This window comes from Lampetra fluviatilis, chromosome 4 (assembly GCF_964198595.1).
Source record: "Lampetra fluviatilis chromosome 4, kcLamFluv1.1, whole genome shotgun sequence".
Lineage (NCBI taxonomy): Eukaryota > Metazoa > Chordata > Hyperoartia > Petromyzontiformes > Petromyzontidae > Lampetra > Lampetra fluviatilis.
The window spans coordinates 20037348-20059280 of record NC_136278.1 but is presented as its reverse complement, the minus strand read 5'-3'; positions in this window follow the sequence as shown (position 1 = coordinate 20059280).

Here is a 21933-nt window from a genome sequence, read left to right as displayed (position 1 = left end):
CACTTTCACATGTCCACAATCTGACCACAATCAGCCAACTTTCACAGTCCACAATATGACCACAATCAGCCCACTTTCACAAGTCCACAATCTGACCACAATCAGCCCACTTACACATGTCCACAATCTGACCACAATCAGCCTACTTTCACAAGTCCACAATCTGACCACAATCAGCCAACTTTCACATGTCCACAATCTGACCACAATCAGCCCACTTTCACAAGTCCACAATCTGACCACAATCAGCCCACTTACACATGTCCACAATCTGACCACAATCAGCCTACTTTCACAAGTCCACAATCTGACCACAATCAGCCCACTTTCACATGTCCACAATCTGACCACAATCAGCCCACTTCACATGTCCACAATGTGACCACAATCAGCCAACTTTCACAATCCACAATCTGACCACAATCAGCCAACTTTCACAAGTCCACAATCTGACCACAATCAGCCCACTTTCACATGTCCACAATCTGACCACAATCAGCCCACTTTCACATGTCCACAATCTGACCACAATCAGCCAACTTTCACAGTCCACAATATGACCACAATCAGCCCACTTTCACAAGTCCACAATCTGACCACAATCAGCCCACTTACACATGTCCACAATCTGACCACAATCAGCCTACTTTCACAAGTCCACAATCTGACCACAATCAGCCAACTTTCACATGTCCACAATCTGACCACAATCAGCCCACTTCACATGTCCACAATCTAACCACAATCAGCCAACTTTCACAGTCCACAATCTGACCACAATCAGCCAACTTTCACAAGTCCACAATCTAACCACAATCAGCCAACTTTCACAGTCCACAATCTGACCACAATCAGCCTACTTTCACAAGTCCACAATCTGACCACAATCAGCCAACTTTCACATGTCCACAATCTGACCACAATCAGCCCACTTCACATGTCCCACAATCTGACCACAATCAGCCAACTTTCACAGTCCACAATCTGACCACAATCAGCCAACTTTCACAAGTCCACAATCTGACCACAATCAGCCCACTTTCACATGTCCACAATCTGACCACAATCAGCCCACTTTCACATGTCCACAATCTGACCACAATCAGCCAACTTTCACAGTCCACAATCTGACCACAATCAGCCCACTTTCACAAGTCCACAATCTGACCACAATCAGCCCACTTTCACATGTCCACAATCTGACCACAATCAGCCTACTTTCACAAGTCCACAATCTGAAACAAAAGGCGAGGGTGTTGCAGAACAAAGGGCGACTGTTCGGTTGAAAGTTAAATCTAAAAAATCCAAATACACTTTACGACAACCCCATTGTCACCACACCTGGTTCCCAGTGCCTTCAACATCTCCACAGTCAAATCATCATTTGCAGGGGAAAAGTTATTTTCTAGCACCGTGAACGAGTTGTCTGAGGAGCGAGAGAGAGAGTTGTACCATACAACTCAGAAGCGACCTGGCCACAAATGATAGCTCAACGAAGTGACTTACCAGCATGTGGAAATATATAGCAGCCACATACTTTGAATGCATGTTGATTCTAAATTTTAAGGGAACAAAATCGGAGGACCCGGAGAAAAATCCACACAACTACGGGGAGAATATGCAAACTCCCAATATATAGCAGGCGTCAGAGTCGGGATCGAACCCGCGACGTCCTACATACACACGTAAGCAAGTAATAACATTTGTTATTGCGCACTCTTATGAGTCCGGTCCATCAGGAATGCGCATTGATCACACGTTGAAGTAGGCTTTCTGAAACAACAACAACAACACTGTTTTGAGTCTGTTGCGAGGTAGTTCACATCTCGCCGGCGTGGCACCCATGCGGGGATCGATGACAACGACACCAACTGGTGGGATCGAGTGCAGCAATGCCCTTCCCAGGTGACCATGGGAATAATAACTTCGGCTTCGGCACGGCGTCTCGGTTGCTTTCCGTGTTAGCTCACGGGACCTTTTATCGCGGCAGCGTGTGTGTACGCATCCCGTTCGTCTCCGTGTTTGTTTATCCACATTCATTACGCGCGTGCACAGTGGCGTGACACGGATCCACGGCGGCGCGCAATAATAATAATAATAATTCACAATTAAAGGGTTCCCCGCAGAGCGCAAGCGCAGCAACGCGGCTCCCACAGACAGAGAGGCCGGGAGCGGTGTTTACCTCGTCGGGGTAACTGATTGAATAATACAAAGCGGAGTTTGTCCCAACCCCACATGCAGAGCATCGTGGGACCGTTCCTCCACTCTGTCATTAATTTGCGCGTTAACCCACGCGCTTAAGGACCGCACGAAAAGATGGAGGCAGCCGGAAAAATGAAGTCCTCAAACCAACGTGGCCCTGGCAGTGCATCGCACCCACCTCCTGCCTACAGTGGGCAGAGCAGCAAGCTTGCTTGGAGTAGAAATTCTCGGCAAATGGTACTACCACTCGATTCCAAGGTATGCCTGCCCAGAATAATTAGATTTAGAAATTTTATATTATTGTACGCTCTATTCCTATAATCATCTGAACAAGTACATTTTTTTTCTCACAAGGACAAAATAAGGCAAAACAAGGCGAGGTGGATGTCGCGTACCGACATTCACGGCAACAGCGTTCTGGATTTTTTCCTGCTGAATTGAAGCACTGATCGCTACCAGCAGCCTTCCACTCTGCTGCCTCAGGCTCAGCCGAGCATGGCTGAGCCGCTTCCCTCCCCACTCACGTCATCTCTGCGAACGACGCATCGGCCTCCTACACACGGAGTCTTCCGTGGCGATCCGGGCTCCTGCTCACTGAGCTGCAGCTCTAATTAAGCTCCAAGGGTGCAGTGATAATAGTCCTGGCCTGCTCCTCGGTGAGAGAGCGAGGCACAGAGGTCGGTATTTTTACTCACGTCGAATCAGTTACACGTAACACAGTTTGGATTGTTTTTTCCATTAGATTTGCCACGTCCAGTTGATAACTTGTGAAGTGGCCCGTAGATCAATGTCAAGAGTACAGCATAGGTTGTTGCTGTTGTGTTGCATAGCTCCCCGATGTGTTCTCAGGTTGTTTGACGTTTAGCTGCACATGCTGGGAGCTTCTCTCGAAGAAGCCACCTGGAAGCTCATTGGGGAACTACAAAGACATAACCTCTCCCTGAGATCAAATACTCGATGAGGTGGCACTCACCGCTCTAACAAGGGCCTTGAGCCCTTGACGGAGATTGCACATTTCAACAGTGAGACGGAGTCTGTCGAAATGATGTATGTATGTTTGTTGAACTTATTTTGCACTTTATGTAGCCAAACCGTGCTAAGTAGAGGTGTGGGGGAAGGACAACAAACTAAACACGACTGTTGAGTTTCAATTTTTTTTTCCTGTGTTTGTTTTATCGACCCTGGTGGATGATGGACAGAGTCGACCTCCGACTTTGATTTTAATTCACATCCTTCTGATGGCGAATTCACTGTGCTTACCGTAGCGCCGCCGGGTCCACGAGACATGTTTGCCCAGGGTGAGAATCCCTCGATATCCACGTTAGCGTTAGGGATGTAATGATGCATTCACGCATAGATTGAAGTATTTTCCTATCGCTCACCCTACATGAAATAATAATGATACATTTTGATTTGTTTATGTTGTATATTGTTGGGTCATCTGACTCCTACAGGAACTAACTCACAATGCAATACATAAGTCGATCCTTGAATTGATTGTGACCAGGGGCGGTTTCTTCATTAGGGCGATTGGGCGACGCACCACCAATGTGTGAAAGGGGCTTTTTAAATCACATTAACAATCTAATTCAACCACAGAGCTATGCTAGCCGTTACTGTGCCTCTGGATATAGTCCAATCAGCGTCATGTCACGTTCTGTGGAGTACCGCCTCTTTTTGGGCGATTTCACTCCGGCTGAGAATCGCCCCGTGTGGTCCCATAGACTTACATTCAAAGATGTTTTTTTTCGAAGGGCGGGCGCTGCAATGCATTCTCTATGGCTTCCGGGAGGGCTCGCACTAACGTGCTTACGTCATCATACGTAAGCACGTTTCAGTCAACAAAATTATTTGTCGCCACCTAGTGGAATCTTTAATAAAAGAAACTGAGTGGATTGTAATAATAGTGAGTATAGAAACAAACAAGATGTATTGTAAGAGTCACTTTATTTTTCGTTAATATTAAAGAAGTGAAGTTGCCTTTACATGCTTAAGCTGTTAATTTATCCATTGCATGGATGGACCTTATCCTTATCAATCATCCAGACATTTGCCCCCCCTGAGATATTTTGCAGGAGCCGCCACTGATTGTGACCCTTAATCATGGCTCTTATTTGGGATTGTTGGAAGGGTGAATCTTCACGATACTAGACTAAAATGACAAAGAGATACAGGTCAACTCCCATTACCTGCAATTATCCGTGATTTCTGCGGATAAGTGGAGTAAATTCGCGCATAACCCCGGCAGACAACAGTATTCGCGATATTAGTTTTAACCTAACCCTAACCTACAGAGAGGACGCAACACCGCTGCTTTGCACTGAGGCATCACACTAAAAATAAACACAAAATAGGCCTTCGGGCCTTCGGGCCTTCGGACTTATTTTGTGGCCCTCAGGGCTATTTAACTTTTTTTACTTTTGGGGATTGCGCATCGAATTGAGGAAATGGCATCTCGGATCGTAATAATTCGTAGGTGAACTGAGAAAACCGAATAATATAAAACAAAATTACGTCAAAATTCCTCGTAAATAAGACACTTGCCCGTGAGTTTTCTACACGTAAAACTCTTCTGAGGCTGCCGTAGCATCCTGTGAAATACCCACGATGCTGAGCTACCTAAACACGTCGGGGTTCTCTATTGCACGTGACGATGCTAAAGGTCAAAGTGTGGTGGTGTGGTGCTGCCCGACGCGCCGCCTTCCCTCGAGCAGCGCGGTGTGGTGCTGCCCCACCTCCGAGTAGTACGGTTGGCTATGTACAGTGCGAAAGAAGTTCAACATACATATACATACTTGACAACTTGTCCCCGTAGGCTACGAGGCTGGACAGAGGATCATGACATGATTTTCTACTCTTTCATGATGTTTTTTCCCCCCATTACTGACAAGTCCCTCCCATAGTTTCCCCTTCGCTGAATTCAAGAAACATTCACTCTCATTCAGCTCGACAGTGCTGGTTTGGTGCTGGCCGCTTGGTGTTTTTGGGCCTTTGCTCATCAACTGTGATTTGATTTTCTTGTATTTATATAGGCGTGTGTCTGTATACCTGCATGCATGTGTGTGCTTGCATGCGGAGGTGTCCCGAGTTCGATTCGCGCTCACGGCCTACACCAGTGACGATTATCTGAACCGGTCCTGGTCCTCCCCTAGGTAGACTCAGCCTCAAATAAGTATCTAATGCAGTATGCAAACATCGACACTGGCGGAACACAGGCGGCCAGGCGTAGCTCTGGCTACCCACCCCCTCGTGTGGCGTGCGGGCTTTTGTAGGTGTTCGATAACAGCATTTCCCCAAAATTCTGTTAAGGCTATACAGGGGATATGGGAGAGATAAAGAAAAAACTACTGTGATCATTTTTTCTAAACAATCGCATTTCACATCACACGCCGCATTACAGAGATGCAGGTCACACGGTGTGGGGCTCATTTACGAGCGCGCTGCTCGACATTGTATTAAAAGTCCCACTCGCTTCTGGAGTTAAATCACAGTTGCTTTATTCGTTGGCCCTGAGTGGCTTTCGCAATTTTAATCGCCTCCGATGTTGGACAAGCATCGCCCGAGTTTAACACATTCCTGCGGAGGGAGCTGGTAGGAACGTTGGGTTGCTCGGTCAATGGCCAGGGTCAACGGCGGCGTGGTGTATTCCGCACATATGCCCGACTGTGAGGGCGGGCACAAGTCGGCGTGAGTAGGTTAAACGTTGAGTTTTATAAGGGCACCACGGGGTGACCAGCCCCTCCCCACTCAGCTCCACCCCTCCCACCCAGCCCCACCCAGCCCCACCCTCCCCACCCAGCCTCTCCCCACCCTCCCCACCCAGTCCCTCCCTCCCCACCCAGCCCCTCCCTGCACGACGGATGGACGGACACAATAATCCCCTGTGGGCTGGTGTAACCAGGAGGTTCCTACCAGTATCAGCTCATGTTCTCGCTGCCTGTAGTCCGCTGTCTACGCAGTGGAAGGTTAAGTGACGATGGCTGCACAGATTTCTTTTGGGAAATGCAATTTTGGCCCAATTTTGTGGCAAATCGCAGAATAAAAAAAAATATCTCCATTTCATAGCAATGTGCCGTCGATCAGGAGCTTGCTGATGGAATGCCTAAAAAGCTCTTGTGGTACCGTGTAAAATAGTGTTGGCGGTGCCTCGTGTTCAGCCGCAGACCACGTTGATGTGGCTTTCACTGCCGGGAGTGGCAATCCTAATACCCTAACAGCTTCGTTCAACAATTGTTAACATCTCACGCCAACAGCTACGAACGGAGGTGCTGATCGCCTCCGGAGGAGGTCATAATGGCCGTGTCAGCACACTTTCGCCGGCAACATTGACAATCCTGCAGGGATTGGACCCAAGGCTCCCAAAATACACGTTCTGATTACATTTGAATTGTATTGAATCCAGCAGTGGATTGACCATGACTGATGATATTGATGAAAAAGGCAAAGGCGTAGCCCTGCAATTTCTCGCTCACGCCACTGCTGGCAGGAAGGCTTCCACAAGAGGGAACTCTCGCGGACCCTTTTGGAGAGAATCTTGAATGAGGTGAGAGTATCCACACTTTGAGAATAGGATTTCCCCTTTTTTCTGGCAACAAAACAGGTGTTAAGATATTAAAACACCAAACTGAAACCTTTTACAATGAATCATGTCTGCATTAACCACAATACTTGTGGTCAGAATGTAAACAAAAAACATACTCTGATAATATATGCATTGTCTTTGAAACTGATTGGTCCACACCAGAGACAGCTTTCTTTCTTTTTAAAGGGGAAAACATATTATCATATTTTGGTACTCGTGTAATGTAGTAACTCGGCGGGAGACGACTTCACGGGTAACACACTCTTTATTTTACCAAACTCGTTCACAGGTGACTAACACCCACTTTGTATCTCGGGTGACAAACACCCACTTAGTATCTCGGTGACAAACACCCACTTAGTATCTCGGGTGACAAACACCCACTTAGCTACCCTGGCGACTAACGCCCACTGAGCTACTCGGGTGACCAACACCCACTTAGCTACCCTGGCGACTAACGCCCACTGAGCTACTCGGGTGACCAACACCCACTTAGCTACTCGGCGACTAACGCCCACTGAGCTACTCGGGTGACCAACACCCACTTAGCTACTCGGCGACTAACGCCCCTGAGCTACTCGGGTGACCAACACCCACTTAGCTACCCTGGCGACTAACGCCCACTGAGCTACTCGGGACACTCCCTGCCCGGGGTGTCCGTCTTGACTGTGGGTCCCCAGCCCGACCCACGTGGGCGTCGGACCCTGGGTCCCACAGTCTCGCCTCCGAGCCACACAGGGCCCCGGTCCCTACAAGGACGGCGGGACTAGGGGTCTCGGGGCACTAGGTCTTCAGCTCCGTCTTCTGGTCTTCAACTGGGTAACTCTCCCCGAGTGCTCTCGCGCGTCCCCCTTTATACCCCACCTGCGGACGTCGCTGCGAGCACCCATCCTATTCGACCAATCACTGGGCGCTGGCTACGATCCTGTTTTCCCACATCTCAGCGTGCCTCACCACCCACGCCGCGCCGCCCCGTCATCTGTCACTCCCGGCGCGCGCGTCCACACCACGCCCACAACGCGTGCCCAACCCCGCACCCCGCGCCACCCCGTGATCCATCACTGTCACAGTCGGCGCACGTCAACACCACCACTACATCACCCCCTACCACATAGCTCGCAGCCGACCCGGCTGCTATAAAAATATACAAACCCCTCTGTGTGCCCCGTAACACAACACAACAACAAGAACAACAATCAACGTAACAACACAACACGACGCGAACACTACCATCCGCAACCATCAACCAATGCCAATGCGACAATAGAACAATATATACAATCCGGCGAGTGACAATAGCAATGTGTATGCAGAAAGAAAAATAAATGGAATTTTTTTTTTTTTTTTTTCTTTCTCGACTCGAGCAGCGTCCCATTCTTTCCGAGCGTCCCTACAACGGGACATTACCCCGGCAGAGGGGAACACCGGGCGAGCTCGGTGTCGAAAAAAAATGTCTTCATGAAAATTGTTGTGCCCTAGCCCGAGTCCGCCTTGCCGGTCCGTCGTACGGCACCAGACGCGGTTGAACGTCCGGTGGTGCCGGCAGTTCAGGAAGACATCGGCCAGGCATCGAGGACCCGTGCGTGCCGCGGGGTTCAGGTTCCCGACGGTCAGCAGCCGTCAAGCCCGAGGCACCTGGGGGTGGGTCAGGTGGAGACACGTGAGGATCAGCCTGCGACACCTCCCTCCCCGAGTCGACGGTCACATCACACGCCCGGTCGTTACGGCACAGAACGGGGTCACACGGTGCCGCATAGGGCTTCAGTCGGGAGGGGTGCACGTACCAACGGCGTTTTTCCCATTTAATCTGTATACTCTGGGGTCGTGCAACCCGCACAATTTCCACCGGTCCCCTCCAAGGTCTCAACAACTTGGGGGACGTAGCCAACGGTGCATGTGGTCAATGCAGCCAGGCCTTATCGCCTGGTTTCCAATCATGCGTATGCACCCTCCGCCCATGCAATCTCTCGTTCGCGATTTGCCGAGACCGCGAATTCAACCTCGCCGCCTCCCGCGCTTCAATCAATTTGGCGATATTAAATTTGATGTGGTCTGCCAATTTTGATTTTGCACGTGGCTGGGAAATCCCCAGTTGGACGTCCATGGCCGGATCGGCCTCCCGCCCATACATAATAAAAAATGGGGAAAACCCCGTCGCCGCATGAGGGGCCATTCGATAGGCCGCGAGTACCCCCGGCACCTGTAAGTCCCAATCAACCTGATCGTCGCAGACCTGTTGGCACAACATAGACGTAATCGTCCTGTTCAGACGCTCAACCATCCCGTCAGTCTGCGGGTGGCAGGGGGAAGTACGCACTTTCTTTGTACCCAACAGGTCGCACACCTCGCGCAACAAAACGCTCGAAAAATTCTTTCCTTGATCCGTCAGCAAGCGTTCGGGGGCGCCCTTGCCCAAAACATAACCCTGGACGAAGGCGTCCGCCACCGCTGCAGCCGACTGGTTGGCGAGTGGCCATGCCATGGGCCATCGGGTGAAGTATTCTACGCCAACCAGCAGGAACCTATTTCCCCTTGGTGTAGCAGGAAAGGGCCCCAAGATGTCCAACGCAACCAATTCGTTTATGCGCGAAACTTGAATGGATTGCAGCGGTGGATTAGCTGCCAATGGTGGCGGTTTTCTTTTGGCGCACCCTACGCATCCCTTAAGAATATTCGCCACGTCGTTACCCATCCCCGGCCAATAATAGTCTCGCTGGATTAGGGCGAGCGTTTTGTGAAAACCCAGATGCATGAGCCGTTCATGAGCTGCCAGAACGACCCTACCCCGCATAGCAACAGGCACAACGAGCACGTGACGCCGGGACATGTTGTCCCACTTCATCAAAAGGCCCTGTCTGCACACCCAGGAACCGACCCGCGCATCCCCTACCTCGGGAGCGCCAACTTTTCGACGTAGCGTAAGTAGGGAGCTGTCGGACATTTGGAGACGGCCCCACTCAATGAGGGGCAACGACAACAGCGAATCCCTCCCCGTGGGGGCGTCGACTCCCGGGGTGTCAGTGGCGGCGAGCGCAACTCCCGGGGTGCCGGCGACCGGGGGTTTGCACCGCGCCGATCCCAACAAACATGTGCAGTCCGTGCACGGTGGCAACCGCGACAAGGCGTCCGCATTTGAGTGTCGCAATCCCTTGCGGTAAATCGTCGTGAATTGGAAGTCCTGAAGGACCTCCAACCATCGGGACAATTGGCCCGATGGCTGTGCCACGCGCATAGCGTATTGTAGAGCCGCATGGTCCGTACGGACCGTAAAATGACGGCCGTAAAGATACGGCCTGAATTGCTGTGTAAAAAACACAATCGCTAACAATTCACGACGAGTCACGCAATAGCGTTGTTCGGCGGGGGAAAGAACTCTACTACCGTAGGCGACCACCCGTTCAACCCCCCCGACCACCTGTGAGAGCACCCCCCCGATACCCGTGTTGCTGGCATCTGTGTCAAGCAAAAACGGTTGTGTGAAATCGGGGTAACACAAGGGGGGAGCCTGCACCAAGGCGTCACGAAGGGAGCAGAACGCAGCCTCCTCTTCCGCCCCCCAGTGAAACCGCACACCCTTAGCCGTCAAAGCGTGCAGGGGCCTGGCTATGGTGGCAAACTGCTTGACAAAACGACGGTAATAGGAGGCGAAACCAATAAAACTGCGAACCTCCGTGACCGAGGTTGGCGTTGGCCATGAGCTGACGCAGTGCGTCTTAGCAGGGTCCGTCGAGATCCATGAACGACTCACGATATGGCCCAAATACCTGACCGATTCCCGAAGCAGAAAACATTTAGCCGGTTTAAATTTAAGCTTAGCGGAACGCATCCTGAGGAACACCGCTCTCAGTCGCTGGAGGTGCTCCTCAAAAGTCCGACTGAAGACGATGATATCGTCGAGATAAATCAAACAGGTATCCCATTGGAGGCCCGACAAAACCAGTTCCATGAGTCTCTGGAACGTGGCGGGAGCGGAATGTAAGCCCATGGGCAACCGGTTGAATTCAAATAGGCCACCAGGTGTCCGGAAAGCGGTTTTAGGTTTAGACTCGTTATCGAGTGGCAATTGCCAAAATCCGGAAAGCAGATCGAGTGTGGAAAAAAACTGTGCTCCCGCCAAGGCATCCAGCGACTCATCCATCCTGGGGAGCGGATACGCATCCGCCATCGAGATTTTGTTTAAGCGGCGGAAATCGACACAAAACCGCAAGGACCCGTCCTGTTTTTTTACTAGGACAATAGGAGCACCCCACGGACTAGAAGAGGGCGAAATGATATCGGCCGCCAACATATCATTAACCGCCGATTGCACATGCTCCTTCTCGGCTGGGCTGAGCCGGAAGGGATTCTGACGAATAGGGGCCGCGTCCCCTGTAGCGATGTGGTGGCGCAACAGGTCAGTGCAGCCGATATCGTACTTATGTTTGCTGAACACGTCAGCAAACTCGAGTAGCAAACCCCTCAATGCTCCCAATTGCACCTTGGACAAGTTAGCAGAACCGGCACACAACGAGTCCAACCACTCAGTCCCCTCATCACTTGGAGGATGCGACTCGACAGTGAAATCTGCTTGAGCCACGAGCCGTTCCTCAACGGGTAGCGGCGCGGCGTGAGCCAGCACCGTTCCCTGCGCAATTACGGCCGGCCGCGACCCCGTATTCAGGACCATTACGAACGGCTCACTGTCCCCTCTCACCATGGTTTGAGCAACCGCTAAGTCGAGGCCCCTTCTGGCCCTGTTAGACGGCCCCAACAGCACCCGCTGTGCCTCCGCACCCACCTCGAGTGGTTTCCTCAACCGAAGGGGTACCAACATTTGCGATCCCGGGGGCACCCGTACAGTCTGAGTTGCCAGCGCCTGCACCGTCGCACAAACCGTGCGTATTTTGGTAGGGCTCGTCAAGAACGCAACCCGCCGACCTGACGGAAGCTCAATGCAGGCCTGATCTATGAGAATTTTGATGGGCATTTTGGACAAAAAGTCCATACCTAGCAAACAGGGAACGGCCAGCGATGATGATACAAAAATAGGGCCCGCCAATTTGATGTCACCAATGCAAATAGTCGCCCGAATCTGGCCGATGATCCCCAGGGATCCCCCATTCGCCGCATAAAATGGCACGTCCACTGGCAGAAGGGGTCTACTTTGGACGGGAAGAATGTTATAAATAAGGTCCGAGATGATAGTGGCCGACGCACCCGTGTCCACAAGCACCCGGACCTCAACCCCGTCAATAAACCCCGTTACCACGGACGACCCGGCCGACGCAGCCACTATCCTGTGGGCCAATTCGGACCACTCGACTGCTTGCGGGCCGTGTACGGACCCCCCTCGCCGAAGTGAACCCCCGGCACCCAGCCGCGAACCCCCCACCGCCAAGCGGCGACCCGAATGTGCCGTGTTTGTGGACCGAACGTGTGAGGTGCCGCGACTTGCCGGGTTTTGTTGGGATGACTTGTGGGCCTGGTCGTCGTCCCGACGTGGTCCTGTGGCGCGCTGACGCGGGGCCCGGCACCCGGCTGCGACGTGACCCCGAAGGCCGCAGTTGTAGCAGACGACGAGGGACGTCGTAGGTTTCGGTTGCTCCAGCTTGCGGGATCAACGTGTGGGCGAACGACCTCCCGTTCTCCACTCCCCCGGACGCGATGCAGCGAAGGCCTGCTCCTGATCCGCAGCTGGTTGAGGTTCGGCGATCGTGGCGGCCAGTGCCGCGTTCCCCGCCCATTTGCAGACGACCCCCGGCTTGCGTTTGAGGACCTCGTACGCGTGAATGCTCGTGGCGATCGCCAGGGAGCAGATATCCATTTCGTCCGCCACATTGATGGGGACCCCCAACTCGTGGGCCAACGCCAGCAGCTGCTCCGTCACCATGGCGTCCTTCCCCTCCTTGTCCATGCGGGGAAAAGCTGCGTCCGCCAAGGCGAGCAGTGCCGTGCGATAGGCGAGCGTCGTTTCTCCAGCCACCTTCCGCCGATCGTAGAACTGGTGGCGACAGGTGGAGGGCGGTCCGAACACCTTCGCCATCAGGTGTAGTGTGGCCTGGAGCGTAGAGCGGGACGACCTTGCAGCAGATGTGAAGGCTGCAAGCGCGTCGTCGTCGAGCATCGCTGGCAACGCACGCAGGGCAGTGGTGTCGGACCACCCCGACATTTCCTGATGAGCGAGGAACCTTCGTTGGAAGGCTCCCCAGTCGCCCCCATCCGCCTTGAACGCCGACAGCGCGGGCAATCTTTGCTGGAGGACCCGATCGTCGTCGACGTCGGAGAGATTTTCCCGCGCTCCGCTGTAGTTGTGTAAAATGTCGGCTCGGTTGTCAGGCGCAAAATGGAGAGCTCCGGCGCGCGCTGATGACGTGGGCTGCGCTGAGCGGAGGTCTCCGGCCACGTGGTGTCCGTGCTTCCCGCCAATCGATGGCGGCCCCTCAAAAACGGCGGCAACTTCCAGACTTTTGGCGCGAAGCGCCTTTTGGCGGGATCCCTCCAACGTCGCTTTCTCCACCAACCCCGCAGCCGTTTTTCCGCTCGCCGGAACGGAGATGTCCGCCAAGACAGCGGCGAGTAGCAACTCCGCCAACCGGGAGTGTGCGTCTTGGAGGCTGGTGTCGGAGGCGAGCGGAGCGTCGGCCATCACCGCGAAGTGCTGCATCGGCGGCAACTCCTCGTCCTCTCCTCCCGAGGTTGGTGTCCCCGGTACGCCGTCGTCGTCCCGACCTCGCTCGTGGGTACGGGTAGTCTTCCTCGTGTCCATACTTCTTGAAGACAGGTTTACTTCTGACGCCAGTTGTAATGTAGTAACTCGGCGGGAGACGACTTCACGGGTAACACACTCTTTATTTTACCAAACTCGTTCACAGGTGACTAACACCCACTTTGTATCTCGGGTGACAAACACCCACTTAGTATCTCGGTGACAAACACCCACTTAGTATCTCGGGTGACAAACACCCACTTAGCTACCCTGGCGACTAACGCCCACTGAGCTACTCGGGTGACCAACACCCACTTAGCTACCCTGGCGACTAACGCCCACTGAGCTACTCGGGTGACCAACACCCACTTAGCTACTCGGCGACTAACGCCCACTGAGCTACTCGGGTGACCAACACCCACTTAGCTACTCGGCGACTAACGCCCCTGAGCTACTCGGGTGACCAACACCCACTTAGCTACCCTGGCGACTAACGCCCACTGAGCTACTCGGGACACTCCCTGCCCGGGGTGTCCGTCTTGGCTGTGGGTCCCCAGCCCGACCCACGTGGGCGTCGGACCCTGGGTCCCACAGTCTCGCCTCCGAGCCACACAGGGCCCCGGTCCCTACAAGGACGGCGGGACTAGGGGTCTCGGGCACTAGGTCTTCAGCTCCGTCTTCTGGTCTTCAACTGGGTAACTCTCCCCGAGTGCTCTCGCGCGTCCCCCTTTATACCCCACCTGCGGACGTCGCTGCGAGCACCCATCCTATTCGACCAATCACTGGGCGCTGGCTACGATCCTGTTTTCCCACATCTCAGCGTGCCTCACCACCCACGCCGCGCCGCCCCGTCATCTGTCACTCCCGGCGCGCGCGTCCACACCACGCCCACAACGCGTGCCCAACCCTGCACCCCGCGCCGCCCCGTGATCCATCACTGTCACAGTCGGCGCACGTCAACACCACCACTACACTCGCAAAGGAGGTCCCATGATATCCACACTTTATCCCACCATATGGACGGTTGACTACGTACGGCAAGAAAGACGTTCAACATCCATACATATACTCTTTGGTTCTTTCGGTAAAGTCACGTAGGTAGAAAAAGTAATAGATCACGACGTTTCTATCGCCACACAAGCAATCGTCTTAAGGTGGGAGAGAGAAACAGGCTGCTGAAACAAGTCCTTATATATAGAGCCGAGATGGGGGTAGGGGGGGTTGAGAGATTAGCATGTCAATGGCTGTGTGAGTCAGACATCCAGCTCGTTAGAAAACGAGGGGAACAAACGAGGGACAACACCACATCGAGGGAAGGAGAGAGACGCACACCGAGAGGCAACACCCACGCACAGAGAGAGACTCGCATAGCCACCGTTGCGTTGGTTCGTTTGCATTGACATGTTCATCTCTCACAATACAATGGCCACCTCCTCAGCTCTCGCATCACCCCCCCCATCTCGGTTCCCACCTTTGGATTTCCCACTCGCTTAGGCACAATATCTAGCCCCCACCCTCTTGCCCGATGCGGCAACGCCCCGCCTCCCCCCCTCTCGGCTCTATATATAAGGACTTGTTTCAGCAGCCTATTTCTCTCTCCCACCTGAAGACGATTGCTTGTGTGGCGATCGAAACGTCGTGATCTATTTTTTTTCTACCTACGTGACTTTACCGAAAGAACCAAAGAGTATGGATTCCTGCAGTCACTAAAGCTTCAAATCAAGATACATATATTTATACTGCTGGGCAGACAAAGGCGAGTAATTTAAGAATCTTGCTCCATGGATTCAAATGCCGTGCCAGGAGATCGAACCAGCAACCTCTGGACAGCAGGTTTATTTCGCTAACCAACACGCCACGTGCCACATATTGAATTGTATAATTAATATATTGTATACATCTTCCACATGTAAAGCTTCCCAAGGAAACAACTTTGCTGGTAACACTTGGTACGCCAGTTTGTCTGCTGTGGTCATCCTCTGAAAAAATACTGGGCCCCCATTCTTGCAATGTGGAATTTCCAAGTCTGGCTCAGGGCCGCCAATGGAATTGAAATGAGCATCGCTCTGCGCTTGCATTAGCAAGAAGGTATCATGGCTTGACCTTCACCCAGAAAAAAACTCAGATTACTCTCAAGGCGTTTTTTTCAGGAAGGTTTTATTTTGAATGTTAGGCCATTTGTGAGAAATTCAAAGATAACTCCACCCATGCATAGAGTTAACACAAAAAAGGAACATGCTCAAAGATCGCACAGGTAATCTTGAAAACCTACTTGATATGCTGCCTTCCATTGGCCACCTCGGAAGTTCTTATTGTCACTGGGCAGAACATCTCAGTAAGTGAAGCGTCATTATTCCTGCCGGCTCTCCGGGCTCGTAACTCATCCGCGGCTCCACGCAGAGCACCGAGTGTACATCGCTTGCTTTGTCTGCCGCTCCACACAGAACACGGTGTATCCATCACCTGTCTCAGGGTTTATTGGCTGCAAAATGAGCTGTTTCGTACCACGCCTGTGCAAGATAATGCATTTACAGCCACAACAAGTTTTCTTTAGGGCCGCGTGTTCAGGGGCTTTGTCTGTTTTTTTTATTGTGTTTGTGAAATTTGTAAGCGATTTAATGTTCCCAGAGATAACTAAGCTGTCAAACTCTATCTGCTAGCTTCTTATATAGTTCAAAGAATAAGATGATGCTGTGAGTGGTGCCACCAATGCCATCACCACCAGCATCGCGTCCTTCGTTCTGCTCGATCTCTCAGCTGTTGCAGAGTGAACTCCCAAGGTCTACTGTTAACAATGGCCGTCATCATCACGTCCACCTTGTCACACTTGACCACATCCTTCAAGGACCGCCCTTCCAATCTCAACAATACGGTCGGGCTTTCGGTCTTCCGACATTTAGGTTCCACTCTGGTACCTGTATCGGTTGCCAACTCCCCACCACCCTGCCCACGTGCCCCATACACCGACATCACTTTCTTGCCACATTATATTCTCATCTGCACGGCACGGAAGGGGATTAATCAACACAGAGCCGTGGCTTGAGGTGTTTGGAGAAAACACGCTCAGTCTTAAAGCCAGGAAACGAAGCAGAATTGCCAATGTTTTTTTTTATTATCCCTGATAGTTTGCCCATTTTATTATAATGTAAATGTAGATTTGTACTAGAAAATTAGTCTAGAAATATTCTATTCAATTCCCCAGTGCAATTACAGAATTAAAATTACAGCATTTTTCTTCCAACGTTGCCAAACAATTATTACGAATTGCAATTAGCGGAAATTAATGCGTCATTTGTTGGTAATTCAGCAGGTGGCTCCCCCTGTATCGACACAGAGCAAAGACAAAGATCCCCTATATAGTCATAACAGGCTGTTGGGGCAAGTGCTTTAGCGCGCACCTATTTAGGCTGGTACGACACACGAGGGGGGTGGGTGGCCAATACCTCGCCCGGCCGCCTTTGTCTCGTTAGTGGCAATGTTTACACACTGTACCAGGTACTCTTTTGAGGCTGAGTCGACCTAGGGGAGGCCCGGGACCGATTCAGATCATCGTCACTGTTGTTGGTCGTGAGCGGGACTCGAACTCGGGTGGCCGGGTTCGTAACACAGCGCGCTCACCGCTCCACCACCGCAGACACTCAGCATTGACAGCAACACAAACAGTGTGAGCAGGAATCACCGCGCAGCCGCCATGTTGAGCGATCACGCAACGCAGCCTAACGAAGATAAATTCTAAACACGCCCTTCCCCTGCAAACGTCACGTTGGATAATCATAGCCCATTGATTTACTGTCAAGATTATACCTGCCAGAGCATCGGCATGTTTTGTTTTAATGCGTGCGTCCGTTTGCATTGTGTGTGTCTGCCTCCGTGTGTGTGTGTGTGTGGGGAGCGGTAGTGTCGTGGTTAGCGCGCTGCGCTGCGAACCCGGCGACCCGAGTTCGATTTCCGCTCACGGCTAACACCGGTGAGAATGATCTGAACCGGTCTTGGGCCTCCCCTAGGTCGACTGAGCCTCAAATGAGTACCTGGCCGGGCGTGGTGCTGGCCACCCACCCCGGCCTTCATAGCTGCTCGCTTACAGCACTTGCTCCTATAGCCTGCAAAGGCTACATGGGGGATATTTGTCTGTATACGTATGTGTATGTGGGGGCGTGCATGAGTGGATGTCCACGTGGGTGCGTGCGTGTGGGTGTGTGCGAACCCAGCGACCAGAGTTCGATTCTCGCTCACGATCAATGCCAGTAAAGACTACCCAAACCGGTCCCGGGTCACCCCTAGGTCGACTCACCATAAATGAATACCTGTTTCAGTGTTTAAATATCAGCATTGGAGAGACAAAAGTGGCTGGGCGTTGTGCTGGCCGCCCACCCCCTCGTGTGCCGTGCCTGCCTTCATAGGTGCTCGCTAACAGCACTTGCCCCAACAGTCTATTATGGCTATACGGGTGATCGTTGTCTTTGTTAAGACGTGCTCACAACTGTTAACCTCGCATTTCTCCAGCAGTTAAAAAATAAGTCTCGCTTTGTTTTCTATTTGCTACTTTGCCACTGCCATAGTAACGTGGAATGCCCACCATAGACTCATGCATATCCGCTGAGATAAGTACCACCTCAACCCACATTTGAAAATAAAGACACTGACATTTTTGTAAGATGCCTTTTCATTCTATCTAATTGCTACCCTCTATAGCCTATCTGTTCTCAGTGCGTATAAAGCAGTGTCATTGCCTAACATGTTAGCTTATAATTTTATTCAGTGTCAAATTCATTTATGAAACAACGTTTGTAAAATGATGATGTGGTAACAAATCTTGACTTGTGTGGATGGGCACGGTGCTGTGGCAAGCAAGAGTCAACATCGATAGAGAGACGGGGGGGGGGGGACCACGCTCTTTAAAAATATCAAAACAGACACGGAGACGTGGGCATCGCGAGCAAACGTGAAGATTGCCCCCCAGACTGATGCACGGGCGATGAAATCCACGTTGTAGATGAATAAACAATTAGCCGTGATGTAGTAGATTCCCTTATAGCATCGCTTGGTGTGTAATTAAAGTTGGACGTTAGGAAACATTTGAACTTTAAACCGCAATGGGACAGAATGCGAATCGTAAATTATCTCTCGGCGAATGCAAATTGTATTTAGAACTGTCTAAGCAGTGTATAATTCTGAGAAATAATATTATTTTATACGCGCGAAGAGGCTTTTATCCGATTGTAAAAGCGTGGCCATTTCCTAAATTGTGATATTTTCCCAAACATGTTTCGGCAGAGCAATTTGCACCCCGCATTACTCAGAGTCGCAGTGTTTGCTGCATTGACCAATGCGGCCCAATCGGCACGTTATAGCTGAATGGTCTGGGGGGGATGTGGATATGCTTGCTGCTCCATTGGAGCTATCAGGTTTGATTCACGGTTGTGGACACGACAAATGGACAGGCTTGCCACGTAGTCGGCAAATGCACGGAGCTGAAACGACGACCACAGCGACGCCGACAATTCAGGAACTCGTCACAGGGCCGTCGGATTGGCAAGGGGACGAATCGTGGATCGGCTGAGTCTCGTCATTCAAGAAATGCACAGCAGCCAAATGTTTCTTTATAATAGGAAGCCACGATTCTGAGAGGTTGTTTGTCACCCTAAAATAAAGACGGAGACACACATCTATATTAAAAACCAGGTACCATCTCTATATGCACACTCTCTGTCTTTTTTAATGATGACCTGGAATACTTAAAATAGGCGTGGACAAAAAAAAAGCACAACAGTTGCAAAATATCTCAAATTCCATTAATCAAATATGGTATCAGATAACGGGGTGGAGCGGTGGCACCTTGGTAAGGGGATTGCGTGTGGAAGCCAGTAACCTGAGTGTGATTCCTGTCCATGGCCTACCCCCTTCACCAGTACACACTATCCAGTATGGTGAAGAATGTTCCACCACCCACCTCCGTGATGACATGAAGTGGGTTGACCTTCATCCAGTAGTTGATATACAAAGGGCTGTAAATGATTATATATATGTTTTATTGTTGTTGCTTACAAATGCAACACGCCGTACGCGACGCGTCCCTGTATTGGTATACAAGTTGCATATTGAATAGGAAATGCTGCAGTTGGAAGGCGGCAGCGCGGTGACAGATACAATGGAAAAGATTTGTCTGCGAACGCGTTCGTCAAATTAAGGCGGTTGTGTTCGTGTCGCCGGTGCCGTTCACAGCCCAAAATGCACTGCCCCCTAAATTGCCGTTAGATCAGCGCGGTGGCGGCTGTTAATGGGGATCCTTTTCATCCGAACCTATTCAAAGATGTTATTTGTAGTCAACAGAAAGTACACAGGCTGGAGAAGTAATAGCACGCCATAATGACACGCCAGAGCCTTAGATATTGGACTAATGAAAATGTATTTGTTTACTCCGCTGCCTCTGTTGTGAAATGAGGACAAGGAAAATGTGACCAACAATCCACGGCATTTAATTACCATTAAGTACAGCACGCGCGTGATGCTGCCGTGGTGTCATGTTGTGTGTACACCGCAGTTAGTCAATTGCCAGGTCGGGTGTCGTGGAGTACAGTAAACAAATGTGTATGCTCAGTGTGGAAGAGGAGGCCAAATACCCTCTCGAGAGGGGGCTCTCGAGAGCTCCCTCTCGCTGAGGCCCTTCTGCCAGCAGTGCCTTGGGTAAGTAATTGCAGGGCTGCACCTTTACCATTATGGTAAAATAAAGGTTGCTACTGCACGACTGAGCGAAATTTCACGTTTGAGCAGATGTCCTGTCTACCTTTGTAAAAAAAAATAACTGAAAGCCAGAGAAGCTCGATAGGTCCTGAACTGGTTAAATAAAGACCCCTTGAATTGCATTGATTTATCCCAATGCCGTGCAGGCACTGCACGTGTCTTATTGACGGAATGGCTCGCCCTGGGAATTCCATTTAGCTGTGGGGGGGGGGGGGTGCAGTCGTCGGGTCAGACATAATATTACGGGGGATCACATCTGGCTGTCTCTCAAGCCAAACACTGCTCCTTATCTCACCGGTGGGCCGCCGCATTTGTGTTTAGATTATTTTGCTCCTCGAAGAGGAGTGCTCATGCCCTCTCCTATTCACAGAGGCGCGCCGCTGCACATCTGTTTGGAGTTACCATGGTTCGCGCCGCCGTGAGAAGATTAACGGAATCATGTTAACACTGTAATCGCCTGGGTAGCACTGCAAATAGAATACAAAAAAGAGACTGATTATTTTACCCGGGAAAGCATCGCCGAGTCCCAGGACTCTATTTCAGAGGGAATCTCAATCTCGATGTTTGGGTGACTGCATTCATTTGTCTTCGGTCTCTTGTGGGAGGAAATCAGTGAACTCTGAGAAAACCAAAGCATATGACGGCTCATCACGCCACACTGCTCTCTCCTGGCCATTTCACAGGCCTACGCATTACAACACCGTCCACGGAAAGTCGCACCAAACCAAGAACCAACCAGACTCAACCGTGCTAAGCTGCTTCTGAGATGCGACGAGATCAGATGCATGTAGGGTGTCTGGGTCACAAGTGGCTAAGAATGCATGATCCACAATGGTACGTATTCGAAATCAAATCCGGTTCAGGGGCTGACTCGGCCAATCGTCCATCTGATGTGGATAAAAAAAAGAGTACCGGACTGATTTGTTCAAGTAAACAATGGTTGTCTTATGGAATGCCTGACCTTCCTGAAATGAGTCTTGAAGGTCAACGATGCTTCGTGGTTACATACCTGACGTTAATAGGATTGCAGGTCATGATAACAGGGTGTTGTTCAGTGTTTGAACTCCAGCTTAGATCGCTCTAAATATAGATGTGTCGTTGAACCCGCCACCACCCGACACAGCCAATTAGTAAGGTTTATCACGGAAACAAACCCACAACATTTACAATTGTACATGTTGTGGGTATACTCTCCAACACACCGGTTTGTTGAACTAGTAACTAATTGACACGTGTGATTACGTGACAAGCCATACTCATTGGCTATGTCAGGTGGTGGCGGGTTAAACGACACATTTATATTTACACGATCTAATCCCCTTCAACTCCCCCCCCTCCTCTATCATGAATGATATTGGTCGCCAAAGCCTCTTACGTGCTAAAGTCATTGTATTGTTCATAATTTACAGGGTCAGTGTAGACATCTCTCGACGCGGGGTTGTTGGTCATCGCCGGGAGTCAAACTCAGTTAGACGGGCTCAAATATTTAGTGCGCCAACCACTTCGCCCCCCCCCCCATTACCGCGTGTCTCCGTGGATTTGTATGACGACTCTAAGTTCAGTGCAGCGCGGAAGAGGAGCTAAGCGCCGGGTGACTGCAAGGCAGCTTCGGAGTGCTCTTCCAATGAAAGGCACCGTATAAAAGTGATTTATTATCATTTGGAACAGCCACACTCGGGGGTGTTCTGAGTGTCCTGCTCTCGGGAGAGGGGTGGTGGTGGGG